General features: G+C 42.0%; 1 protein-coding gene across 1 annotated transcript in view; it reads left to right on the top strand.

Moving 5' to 3' along the window:
• Positions 1–11,453: 11,453 nt before the first annotated feature.
• LOC109927381 (protein monoglycylase TTLL8-like) overlaps positions 11,454–13,427 on the top strand; it is a 55,625-nt gene continuing 53,651 nt past the window's right edge. The window contains exon 1 of the mRNA XM_048610474.1: positions 11,454–11,462. The gene's annotated coding sequence lies outside the window, so the exon portion shown is untranslated. The remainder of the gene's footprint in view (positions 11,463–13,427) is intronic.

The raw sequence follows: 13,427 nt of genomic DNA, 5'->3' as shown, positions 1-13,427 counted from the left end.
TTTTGACGAACAGAAAATATGAGACAGATCATGAGAGAGTATGTAGTGCACATTGTCAGTTATGAAGGTCTTCAGGACTATTGCCACCACAGTAGGGGCCATCTGCAAGCTTGGAGACACTGGAACATCACTTCGGAGATGGTATGTCAATTCCTCAAGTATAGTATCAGATCCAGGCATGGCCATTGCAGATATAGTGTATACATGACCATCTCTGAAAGGTGTGACCATTCCACAGTACTCCATGTAAGATCACCCTAATGGAATCTGCAGAAAATGTTGGTCAGATCTATTGTAATGATGTGTTTCCACTGGGAAAGCTTTCCTAAGATTAAATCAACATTCATGTGAGTGAAGGCTGTGGATTACTGTAGGACCCAACATTGCATACTGTGATAAATCTAAACGCAGCCCCCCCTCCTTTTAATTTCTTCACAACAAATGATGGATTTAGGCATTCTACAGTGACTTTAGATGAGAAAAAGCTCCAGAGCCTTCAAGTTATCAAATTTCTGTTACAACAGAATAAGTTTATCTCTGCCATACTGAGGAAGGTAACACTTGCTTCTTGGAGGTTGTACATGTTCCAGTTTGTCACCAATCTCAAAAGGGTTCAAATTTGTCATTGTAACCAGGGAATGTTGGATCAAAGACTTTATCATACTACTGAAGGTGTGAGTGGAATTGAGTATGTAAGTGATGAGATAGAGTGTGATTCAAATGCAGAAGAACAAATTCTGAACATAACTGATAATGCTCATGCTTGCACCGCTTGGTAACAGCACTATCAGTGTACCTACCCACCATGAACTGCAGTGGTTCAAGAATGCAGCTGACTACAACTTTCTCAAGGATAATTAGAGGTGGGCAATAAATGCTGTCCTAGCCCGTAATGCCCACATTTTATGAGTGAAAAAAATTCCTAAAATAGGTTACCGAACACATACAGCTTTCTATTTATACCCAATTCTGTCAATGTACTGCTGTTTAGTGCCCTGATCTTCCAATATTGTTGGGAGCTTGGGAGCATTTAATGCTGATAGTATGTTACATAAATTTGAAAAATATTACGAACTGGATACTATGTGCCCCATTGTGTGTGTTTTGGGTAGGAGAGAGCATGGAATAGAGGAAGAGTAGCTCACCAGCCCAACACATTACCACCCACCCCTGCACTTATCTCCATAGTACAGAGAGTAGGCAGTGTAGGAGTGAGCAAAAATCCCCATCATCTAAAATACTGGACCAAAGCCCTGGATTTTTCAAAATTTTTAGAAGTAAAGGGACAGGTGGGCTGAGCTGTGGGAAAAATACACAGACATGGAGATAACAAGGTATAGAACTGGATGAACACAGCAGGCCAAGCAGCATCAGAGGAGCAGGAAAGCTGACATTTCAGGCCTAGACCCTACTGTCTCTCAGACATGGAGATACCTACCTGTCCCCATTGTTCAGCCTGGAATTCCAATTTACACCTCCATTCTAAGAGAACAATGAACCAAACCTAACACTCTGGACTGAAACTAACTTTTACACCTGGGTCTAGGCCCGAAACATCAGCCTTCCTGCTCCTCTGATGCTGCTTGGCCTGCTGTGTTCATCCAGCTCTACACCTTGTTATTTCTTTTACACCTCGGGCTAGTCAGAAACAGACAGTATGTGTCCTACAGAGATACGGAACATCAATCAATATTCATTCACAGAGATATTGGGCACTCAACTTCAATCAAACTCCATTCACACATACTCTTAAATATCAAGAAGCCAATTGACTTTAAACCGGGCTCCAGTAACACAATGGCAAGCGCAGATTTGGCGTGAAGGTAAGAGGCTCACAATCAGTTTAATTGCAGGCCCTGATCTCGCAGCTATTCCCCAGCTATACTCCAGGAGGTGTTCCAAACAGTGATCCCCACAAGAGGGATTCCAGCGGCTATTTCTGAGAGCTATCTCCAGAAGGGGGATCCCGACAGCAATTCTGAAGACTTCAATCAGAGGCCTGTTCTTAGTCAGTGGAGCCAACAGCAACCAAATACGACAAGCATATGTAAGAACTGACAAACTCTGAAACCCAACCGATCCGATTGATTCCACTAGGCCTCAAACACATCCTGAGGTGAAAACCGGCCCGCAAAACCACCAGAAAGTAAGTAAAACCACATAGTCACCGATAAATCCAATACGGGTTCCACCGCATCAGCGGACTCAACCCACACTGAAGGCCTACACAGTCCAAAGTTTTCATCAAGGCACCAGTTACAGCATGTTGTAACAGCTAGCTGTACTTCAATAGCGTGGTTCCCCTACTGGTGAGCCCTAAACTCCCGAGACCTCAAAGTTTCCAACCTAGCGAGCAGGGAGGGGGAAGGTGGGTGGTGACAGTGCAGGGAAACCCAAGGATAGGAAGCCTAATTAAAGTTTCTGTGAGTAAAACTGCTGTTTATGTGTGTTTATTTTAATAGTGCATTTAATTACTGCCCTCTGTATAATTGATAGTTTTAATATCACTATTTGTTGCATTTACCTTTACTTGCCTTTTTGTATTTAAATAAACACAGAGATTCTTTTGCCCCTGAAACACCTGTCTACTGCCTTCTTCATTTCACTTTCCCTAAATAAGTCCAGTGTCTAGAACCGGTGATCTAGGGGTGATTCAAACCACCCAGAATCAGCAACTTACTGATTGAAAACCACAACACTACAGCAGACACCAGAATCAGCAGCATGCCCACATATAAGTAAAACATTGACATTGCTGAAAGCTCATATGAATCCAGTATGATGCTGCCCATGCCCTAACATGGTTGGTGTTGGCAACCAGAGAGAGTGGGGCAATCCTTTTATTCTTAATGGTTTAAAACATCAAGAATGGGTGAACTATCACTGGAGAGTGCTCCATGAGCAGATTCATCTGTAAGACAGGATTGCACTCCTTCTATCTCTCAGAGCATGAAATGTGTCCCTTTGTGAGCCCAAAGCCCCCAGACTTTCCTCTCCCTGGAAAGCCTGTACCCTGTTTCATGGAGGCGCCTTTAGTCCTGATAGTGGCCGCTATACAGCTCTGGCAGTGCTGGGACTGTTGGAGCTGCTGGCCTATCAGATTGGGTGGCAGCTGGGGATGGCAGTATCTTTTCCCAGTGAGGGGCAGAATCTTGTTTAGCCCAGCCGCTGCACTCTATGGCAGTAGGTTGACCTTCTATTCAGTCAGTTGGTGCTATTATGGTGCAGTGGTAGCGTCATCACCTCTGGGCCAGAAGGTAGAGTTAAAGTCCTATCTACTCCAGAGGTGTGTCATAGTAAGTATGAACAGGTTGATTAAAAGAAAATCTAATCGTTCAGCTGGCTGGCTACAGAATTCTCTTGTTGGGAGGAGGGTCAAGCTGTTTCCACCCCACTGCACATCTCCGTAATTTCCAGCACCGTGAGCTGATTGTGAGCAAGATACTCACCCAAACCTATACAGGGTGAATTTCTGGATCCATTTACAATTAAGTTACAAAGACAAAAAACTCATTCCTCAATAAAGAATATTACTAGTATTGCTAAATTGTGTAATATGACAATACATCATGTGAAACATTTGCTGCCTTGTAAACCATTCTACAGTAATTCTATTGATGATGTACTTTGCCCAACTATAAATTTAATCATATTTAGTTCCAAAAGTCATTAATTCTTATAAACAAAACATGAGTGGCTAAAGCAACACAGTACTTATAGAAATTTTGCTCACTCATGAGATGTTCCCAACTCTCCTCAAGTTCTCCAATCTGATCCCTAAATTGGACATTACTTGCAGGCTGCAGCTACTGAACTTCAAATTTGTCAAATAGTAGGAATAAATATTGCTTGTTTATTGTATTATTGTACACATTTCGATGATAGTTGTCAGTGCTGATGTATATGTTTCATTTTGGAAGGTCGAATTTGAATGCAGAATATAGGGTTAAGGGCAGGATTCTCGGCAGTGTGGAGGAACAGAGGGATCTTGGGGTCCACATCTATAGATCCCTCAAACTTGCCACTCAAACTGAAAGGGTTGTTCAGAAGGCATATGGTGTGTTGGCTTTCACTGGCAGGGGTACTGAGTTTAAGAGCCACGAGGTTATGCTGCAGCTCAATAAAACCCTGGTTAGACCACACTTGGAATACTGTATTCAGTTGTGTTCGCCTCATTATAGGAAGGATGTGGAAGCTTTAGGGAGGGTGCAAAGGAGATTTACCAGAATGCTGCCTGGACTGGAGGTCAGGTCTTATGAGGAAAGGTTGAGGGAGCTAGGGTTGTTCTCATTGGAGTGAAGAAGAATGAGAGGTGACTTGATAGAGATGTGCAAGATGATGAGAGGCATAGATAGAATGGATAGCCAGACTTTTTCCCAGGGCGGAAATGGTTATCACGATGGGGCATAAATGAAGGTGATTGGAGGAAGGTATAGGGGAGATGTCAGAGGTAGATTCTTTACACAGAGAGTGGTGGGTGTGTGGAACGGTGGTGCATTTAAGCGACTCTTGTCTAGGCACATGGACAATAGTAAAATGAAGGGTATGCAGGTTAGTTTGATCTTAGAGTAGGATATTAGGTCGGCACAATATCGTGGACTGTACTGTGCTGTACTGTTCTATGTTCCAACAATTCGGAGTCAGTGGATGCACCAAAAGGGTTGATAGTGAGATAGAGGATGACATCAGCAGACTTTATACTCCACTAACACTGCATTTACAATTCATCAGCAAGGCACAGTATCTTCAGCGTTTGTCCTGACAGTGATAAAACAGTTCAAAGGTACAAATTCTCATCATCAGGGTCTTGCAACAGAACACCCCGTGGAAGAGCCGAGAATCACTGACAGCTGTTAGTGAATTGGCACCTTTTTTTGTCAGTTTTGGAAGTTCATAGAACTATGTTCATAGAACATAGAACAGTACAGCACAGTACAGGCCCTTCGGCCCACTCTGTTGTGCCAAACTTTTACCCTAATCCTAAATTCTATCTAACCTCCACCCTGACCTTATACTATCATCCATATGCCTATCTACTAGCTGCTTAAATGCCCCTAATGAGGCGACTCCACTACCTTCTCCGGCAATGCATTCCACGCCCCTACCTCTCTCTGAGTAAAGAACCTACCTCTGACGTCTCCCCTATATCTACCTCCACTCACTTTAAAACTATGCCCCCTCGTAATAGCTACCTCCATCCTAGGAAAAAGTCTCTGGCTGTCCACTCTATCTATACCTCTGATCATTTTGTACACCTCTATCAAGTCTCCTCTCATCCTTCGTTGTTCTAAAGAGAAAAGCCCTAGCTCTCTCAACCTTTCCTCGTAAGAACTTCCCTCCATTCCAGGCAATATCCTGGTAAATCTCCTCTGCACCTTTTCCAACGCTTCTACATCTTTCCTGTAATGAGGCGACCAGAACTGGACGCAATACTCCAGATGTGGCCGAACCAGGCTTTTGTACAGCTGGAACATAACTTCACGGCTCTTGAACTCAATCCCTCTAGAAATGAAAGCTAACACACCATACACCTTCTTAACAACTCTATCCACCTGGGTGGCAGCTTCCAGGGAACTGTGAACATGAACCCCAAGATCCCTCTGCTCCTCCACACTGCCAAGAATCTTTCCGTTAACCCTGTATTCTGCTTTCAAGTTTTTCCTTCCAAAAGGAATCACCTTACACTTTTCAGGGTTAAACTCCATTTGCCACTTCTCAGCCCAGCTCTGCATCCTATCAATGTCCCGTTGTAGCCTAGAACAGCCCTCTGCACTGTCCACAACGCGACCCACCTTCATATTGTCCGCAAACTTGCTAATCAACCGTCAATTTTAGATCAGTATGAAAGAAAAAAAATGTTAAAAAGTCAGGCATATTGGAACGTGCCCAAATTCTTAAGGAAACGGTAACATTCATTGGCATTTTGAGACAGAAAATTACAATCGACAGTCTGCCAACATGCAGAGTCCAATACAGTGAACAGTGAACATCCCAGAGAGGAAAGCTGCCTGTAACACAGACCATATACAATCTATGGGAGCCCCATTACCAAACAGCCAGAGTCCCAGCTCAAGATTTGCCTGCATGACGATCACTGTGCAGTTTCCTTATTCGTTACCCAGACGTTTCCAACTTAATGTGACGTTTCCTGACGTAATGCAATTATGATGGTTATTTTCGCCTCAAGCCATCAGTCTCTGACTGAATGCACTTGATTTAATCCCGCGTTAATATTGTTCACTGCCTCCGGACAGTTTCAATGTATGCAGAGATGTTCTCAATTAGCCAGAAGAACCTTCGTCATTTGTCTTTAGACATCAGTGGACCTCAGTAAGTATCGTCACCATTAGAACTCAGCTTTATACATTCGGACTAATTCAGGGTTCATTCGCCTATCAGCGGCTGGGGTTGGTGTTCTGTTTTGCAGCTGCAGGTCAGACTTCCAAAAACTATCGATTCAGGATAGAGTGAGAGATAAACTTGCCTCTCCACTCCCCAGTGATGCGAACTTAAGAATAATATTCAGCCAGAGCCTATAGCTGTGGTTATAAAAAGAAATCAGTTGGCAAGAACGTGAAACTGGTGTCAGAAGGTATTCTCCCTGGACTGACCTATCTCCTCCCTACCTCCGCACCTACACTCACCTTTACTGGCTCCATCCATGCCTCTTTGACCTGCCTGCTGTGTTCATCCAGCCCTGCACCTTGTTGTCTCGGATTCTCCAGCATCTGCAGTTCCTACTATCTCTTTGACCTGTCTGTCTCCTCTCCACCTATCTTCTCCTCTATCCATCTTCTACCCACCTCCCCCTCTCTCCCTATTTATTTCAGAACCCCCTTCCCCTCCCCTATTTCTGATGAAGGGTCTAGGCCCGAAACATCAGCCTTCCTGCTCCTATGATGCTGCTTGGCCTGCTGTGTTCATCCAGCTCTACACCTTGTTATCTCAGATTTTCCTGCATCTGCAGTTCCTACTATCTCAGAAGGTATTCAGATATGTTTGCAAATGAATTCAATATCGACATACTTGGCTCTTAATTTCAAAAAAGCATCATATTTGAAATGGCTTTATGTCAAAACTTAAGTATAAGAGTATTTCCTATTCAAGCTATCTAGTAGATACACCAAAATTACTTAAAATGTTAAATTATTTTTCTGTTAATCAATCTTCTTCCTTTCCTAACAGTATTTTTAATGTGACAGTTTACAAATGCGACAGACAAATTTGAATGTCATTATTGTACACAATCAAAATAATTCCCTTCATACTTCCTGTTTGTAATTTGATCTCGTTCAAACATTTGTACAATATTAGCATTTGTTTACAAATGACATTAGCATCAATCAGGCCTGCTATTGCAGTTGTCATGATGAAGCCAAAAATTCCTTAGAATTTGGCATCAGGATGGAGAGAACATCTAATCATGACATGATTTACCCTGAAAAGTAAATGCTTATGAATATAATGGAGAACATTTTGGGTTCAGCAATACTGCAGTTAATTGAGATTATTTGAGCAAGTAAATAGTTCGGTTCCAATGAACATGAGAGTTATATGGCACCAGATTGTTGAATTTAAGATTGACTGACTGGAAAATACTGCATTTCAAAGTAGCAATGACAACTGTTAAATACCGTTCTATTAAGAAAATGCAAGTTATATTTTTGGGCATCACACTCGGAATTCTGCTCAGGAGCCAACTTTTCCCCTCTCACCTTCAACCTATGTCCCCTTGCATTTGAGATTTCAATCATGCAAAATACTCTCTGACTATCCAGCCTGTCCATGCCTCTTTAAATTTTATATGTTTCTAGCAGGTTGCTACACAGCTTCCGATGCTCTAATCAAAGCAATTCTAGTTTGTCTGCCCTCTCCTTGTAGATAAAACATTCCAATCCAGGGAATATCCTGATAAACCCTTTTTGCACTCTCTCCAAATCCTGCGTATAATGTGCTGACCAGAACGACACACGGTACTCCAAACGTGGCTTAACCAAAGTTTTAAACAGCTGCAAGATGATTTGCCAACTTTTATACTCAATTCCCCAATTTGTGAAGGCAAACATGCTGTATGACTTCTTTGCCATCTTATCCACTTAAGTTGCCACTTTCAGGGAGCCAAGGACTTGGACCCCAAGATCCCTCTGTATGTCAGTGCTCTCGAGGATCCTGCCATTTACTGTAGACTTTCTTCTTGCATTTGACCATCCAAAATGCATCACCTCACACTTGTCTGGATTCAGCTCCCTCTGCCATTTCTCTGCCCAACTTCCCAACGGATCTATATACTGCGGTATCTATTGATAACCTTCCTCACTATTCACAGCTCCACCAACTTTTGTGTCATCTGCAACTTAAGAATCAGACTACCTATGTTGTCATCCAAATCATGCATATATGTTTCAAATACAGAGGTCCTAGCACTGATCCTTTGTGGAACACCACTGGTTTCAGAACTCCAGTCAGAAAAATCCCCATCCACAACTACACTCTTTATTCTATGACCGAGCCAGTATTGTATCCAACTCACCATGGATTCCACGTGACTTAATGTTCTGGACCAGCCTACCATGAGGGCCCTTGTCACATGATTTAGTAAAGTTCACGTAGACAACATCTACTGCCCTACCCTCTTCAATCATCTTCATCAGTTTCTCGAAAACTCAATCAAGCTTGTGATAAAGCTTTCCTGACTATTCCTAATAACTCAATTCTTCTCCAAATACAAATAAATCCCATCCCTAAGAGCCTTCTCCAATAATTTCCCTAATATTAATGTAAAGCTCACTCATTTATAATTTCCTGGATTATCCTTGTTGCTCGCCTTAAACCAAGGAACAACTTTGGCTATTCTGCAGTCTTCTGGGACCTTGCCTATGGCTAAGCAGGATGCAAAGAGCTCTGTTAAGACCTCAATCATCCTGTAGATCATACATACTGTTGCCACTGCTGGAGAGAATGAACAATTAAAGATAGTGAAAGGGGTGGCAATCAAGTGGGCTACTTTATCTTGAATGCTGTTGAGTTTCTTGAGTGTTGTTGCAGCAGCTCGCATACAAGAAAACGGAGATTATTCCATCACTCTCCTGACTTATACGTTGTAGTTGGTGGAAAGGCTTTGGGCAGTCAGGAGGTAAGTTACTTGCTTCAGAAGTTCTAGCCTCTGAACTGTCTTGTAGCCATGGTATTTATATGGCTGTTGTCAAGTCTATTTTCCTCTATAAAGTGTACTATAAGAATTTCCAAAGTCTGCAACCCCCATTGCAGTCATTAGTTTAGTACTAATTACCACATTCACTGCAGAGATAAGGTGATATTACATAGGTTGGTTTATAATACCTGAATCGTGTGAACGATGTGTTCCAATTAATTGTTTTGTATTCAAATTTTCTCAAAAAGTCAGGAACCATGAAATCTCTGTGCTATATTTGAATTTATAATGTATTGATCATCATTTTAACATTGTAGTTTCATTGTAGTTTTCCATGTTCTTGAAATTTAGATACAGTGGTTTATGATATGCCAGAGATAGTGGTCCTCAGGATAACAAGACACACATATAGATGGCTCATAATTTTTGGCCTCCAGTTATTCAATTTTTAATCAAATATTTAAGATTTCGAATGGTACAATGTGACAAATATTTTACAGTAATGGCAGGAATGTTTTTGTACAGAGAGAAGAAACATCCCCCAAAAGACAGAGAGGCATTCTCTGAGAAGATTCCAGTATTTTCTGAATGCATCAAAAGGGATAGACGAATTGATGAAGATTCTGAGGTATGTAGGAAAATCTCACCTCGGAAAAGTTGCCAATTGTCTTGTTATCTGATGATCTGGAAACTATGCTTTTCTTTTGCTAGCTCTGCTGTAGTAGTTGCCAAGGAGAAGAAAAGCATACATCTTGCACCTTTTTATGTATATTAGCTGAATATGATTGGATTATCAAAATATTCTTGTCTCTAAATTTCTGGAGACAACTCAAAAGTATATTCATGCCTTACGTCATGCAGTTACTTAAATGGAAAGGCGTTCTGATGAAGTGCTGCGGAATCCTTAGTGTTACATACAACCACCTGTGTCAATACTCGCAACAGTATTTCAAACTTTAAAAATGAAACTTTGGATAGAACAGCCACTGACAAGAATTTACTAAATTTGGCACCAGGACTTGAAAATCAGCAGCAGGGGTGAAGTTCAGAACTATAAGTTGATCCAACCCACTGCTACGTCTTGCTCAGAAACTTGATGGGAATGAAACCCTGGTCTCACACGTTAACAATATCAAAACTCTGTAGGACTATGCAACAATTGGAGTTTACAATAATAATTTTAATCTGTCACATTTTGTAAAGAGCTTCATGGAGGGTTTCAATGATGATGGATTCAACATCTACTTGGACTGTGATGACCTCTGAGTGCAAACGAAGCAGAAATACCTCGTAGAGTCTGCTGTGGCATTATGAGAGCACTATCATAAAAATGTGATCTTTTAAATTAAGTTCTTAAGGCGTAGTGTTTAATGACTCTCATATTGGAAAGATGTTTTAATTAAACTTTAGATAATATCATATCTGTTTCAATTGCAGATCTTGATCGTAGCTAGTGTGTGGGCATAGCTAGCAAGACTGACCTTTAGAGCATCCCTAATTGCTCTGAAAATTTAGTGACTCTTCTCAGTGAACTAAAGCAGTTAAGTTCAACAAAGTGGCTTGCTAGGCCATTTCAGAGAATGGTTAAGAGTCAGCTATGTTGGTGGGGACTGGAGTCACAAATAGACCAGATTAAGTAAGGATAGCAGTTTCCTACTGTACAGGATATTGATGAGCTAGTTGACAATATACAATGATTCTGGTGATCCTGATTTTCTAAACCAAATTCTCAAACTGTAACATAGAATCATAGAATCCCTATAGTGTGTAAGCAGGCCATTCAGCCCACTGAGCCCAAACCAACTCTGAAGATCCACCCACCCAGACCCACCCTCTACCCTATCCCTGTAACTCTGTATTTCTCATGGCTCATCCACCTACCGTGTACATCCCTGGACACTTTGGGCAATTTAGCATGGCCAATCCACCTGACATGCACATCTTTGGACTGTGGGAGGAAAACCAGAGTACCGGGAGGAAACCCACGCAGACAGGGGGAGAGTGTGCAAACTTCACACAGACAGTTGCCCGAGGGTGGAATCCCTGGTGCTGTGAGGCAGCGGTGCTAACCACAGAGCCACTGTGCCATTGAATTCCCATTCCTTGGGCTGTTAACCCAGGCCACTGGATTACTAGCCCATTCACATGACAATTGCATTGTTGTTTTCATGGCAACATACATCAAAATTACTTGTTCTTTCTGCTGTGAAATCTCATTCCATTTTGATTCTTGTACACGTTTCTCTATGATAGGTAATTAGGCCTTTGACATGTAACAGCGTCAAGAAATACCAGATATCAACGCGAAAAGGTAGAGAGCTTGATTTTTACATTGCTTTGGACTAAGACTGATAAAGAATAAGGTAATTTTCCAAATGGATTTAAAAAAAATGTCAATAATCCCCACAATATCTCAGTTTATTAGGCTGAATACATTCTCAATCTAAATCTTGAAGTGCCTTCAGCACACAGTCCTAGCATCATGGATCTACCTGGAGTCTCAGTGCAGCTTCAGAGCTGGTTAATCAAAAGCTGATATGATTTTCTCACTTTGGCAGTTCCAGGGAAAGTGTCCTGGAAAGTACAGACCACTTGACTCTGCCTTCATAGACTCCAGAAAGGGCTTTAACACACTCTTCAAACTGCTGCAGAAAAGTTCCTAATGCCTGGACTCCTGGTCATCATTTCATCTTTACACAAGAACATGCACAGTTCTTTCAGTTACAATGGAGCATCAACACAGGCTTTCAAAATCAGCATGGGGTAAAGCAGGGCTGTGTTCTGGCATCATTGCTCTTTGATTTCTTTTTCTTCATGCTCCTATTGCATGATTTTGGTGACTCAAATTATGGTATTTATTTGCGTGCTAGAGCTATGTAAGCCATTCAACTTGGCAAGACTGCATGCCAGGACCAAAGTGCATAATGTCCTGGAGTCAATAAATGTGGAGCTGGAAAAGCACAGCAGGTCAGACAGCATCCAAGGAGCAGGAAAGTCAATGTTTTGGGCTGAAACCATTCATTAGGATTTCCCTACTCCTTGGATGCTGTCTGACTTGCTGTGCTTTTCCAGCTCCACATTTATTGACTCTAGCTTCCAGCATCTGAAGTCCTTACTGTCTCCAAGTGCATAATGTCCTAGTTCATGAGCTGCCACTTGCTGATAATTCCAGCCTGGCATCCCACACTGATGTTCACTGAGAAACTTGTAGATAGATTCTCTTGGGCCTGCAAGGAGCTTGGACTGACAATCTGTGTCAGAAAAGTCAAAATTATCAACCAGGATGGAGAGATTCTACCTTCCATCAACATCAACAATCTCACTCTCTATCAGCCAAATAGCCTCCATTCTGCGTGGTTATGATTTGTCCTTTTCTGTGCTGATCTCTCCATTCTTTTCACACTCCAATTGTAAAGAAGTTCCATTGACTCTGCTGCAAAGAAGGGTGGTCTTACAACAAAACAAAACAAATCAACACTTTCATGCACATTGTATCAACAATTTTCAGCAAACTATCCTTCTAGATGCTGAAATCAGCACCAGGATTGTGAAAGCTGCAAATGTCATGTAAAAGTAGAGAGTTTGAGTGTGGATCAACAGCAAACAATTGAAAAATGCAAATCTTTGTGTTTACCAGGCTTATGTTCTCAGCACCCTCCTTTATAGCAGCGACTTTTAGCAGTAACTTAAAGCCAAGAAAAGCAACTGAACAGCTTCCATCTGCACTGCCTCAGATATATATTGGGCATCTCTGGACAGAGTGCTGAATATGGAAGTACTGCTGGTAAACCCCAGCCTGTTTGTCCTTTTGAGTCAGTGGTGATCTGATTGTCTAGCTTATTTGAGCTGAATTGATGAGGGCTGCATTCCCAAAGACATGCTGAATGGGGAGCTTCCTATTGACACAAGACCAATAGGGTGGCCACTTCTGTTATCCAAGGATGTTTGCAAATGAGATCTCACATTGACCATAGAAATATAGAAAGACAGAAGATAAGAGCAGGAGGAGGCCATTCGGCCCTTCGAGCCTGCTCCACCATTCTTCATGATTATGGCTGATTGTCCAGCTCAATAGCCTAATCCCGCTTTCTCCCCATAACTTTTGATAGAGTTGCTGCACAGAAAGCCCTCACTGTTGACTGGGCTACCTGGAAACAAGCAGTCAAGGAAAAAAAAACCAGAGGGGAAATACAATTACCAGACGGCAGAAAAGAGAGTCCAATGCTACCCGTTTGTGTCAGCTGCAGAAGGGACTGCCAGTCATGAATTGGCCTTG

This window comes from Rhincodon typus, chromosome 22 (genome assembly GCF_021869965.1).
Source record: "Rhincodon typus isolate 14 chromosome 22, sRhiTyp1.1, whole genome shotgun sequence".
In the NCBI taxonomy this organism is placed as follows: domain Eukaryota; kingdom Metazoa; phylum Chordata; class Chondrichthyes; order Orectolobiformes; family Rhincodontidae; genus Rhincodon; species Rhincodon typus.
This window is presented reverse-complemented; position numbering and strand designations above follow the sequence as displayed.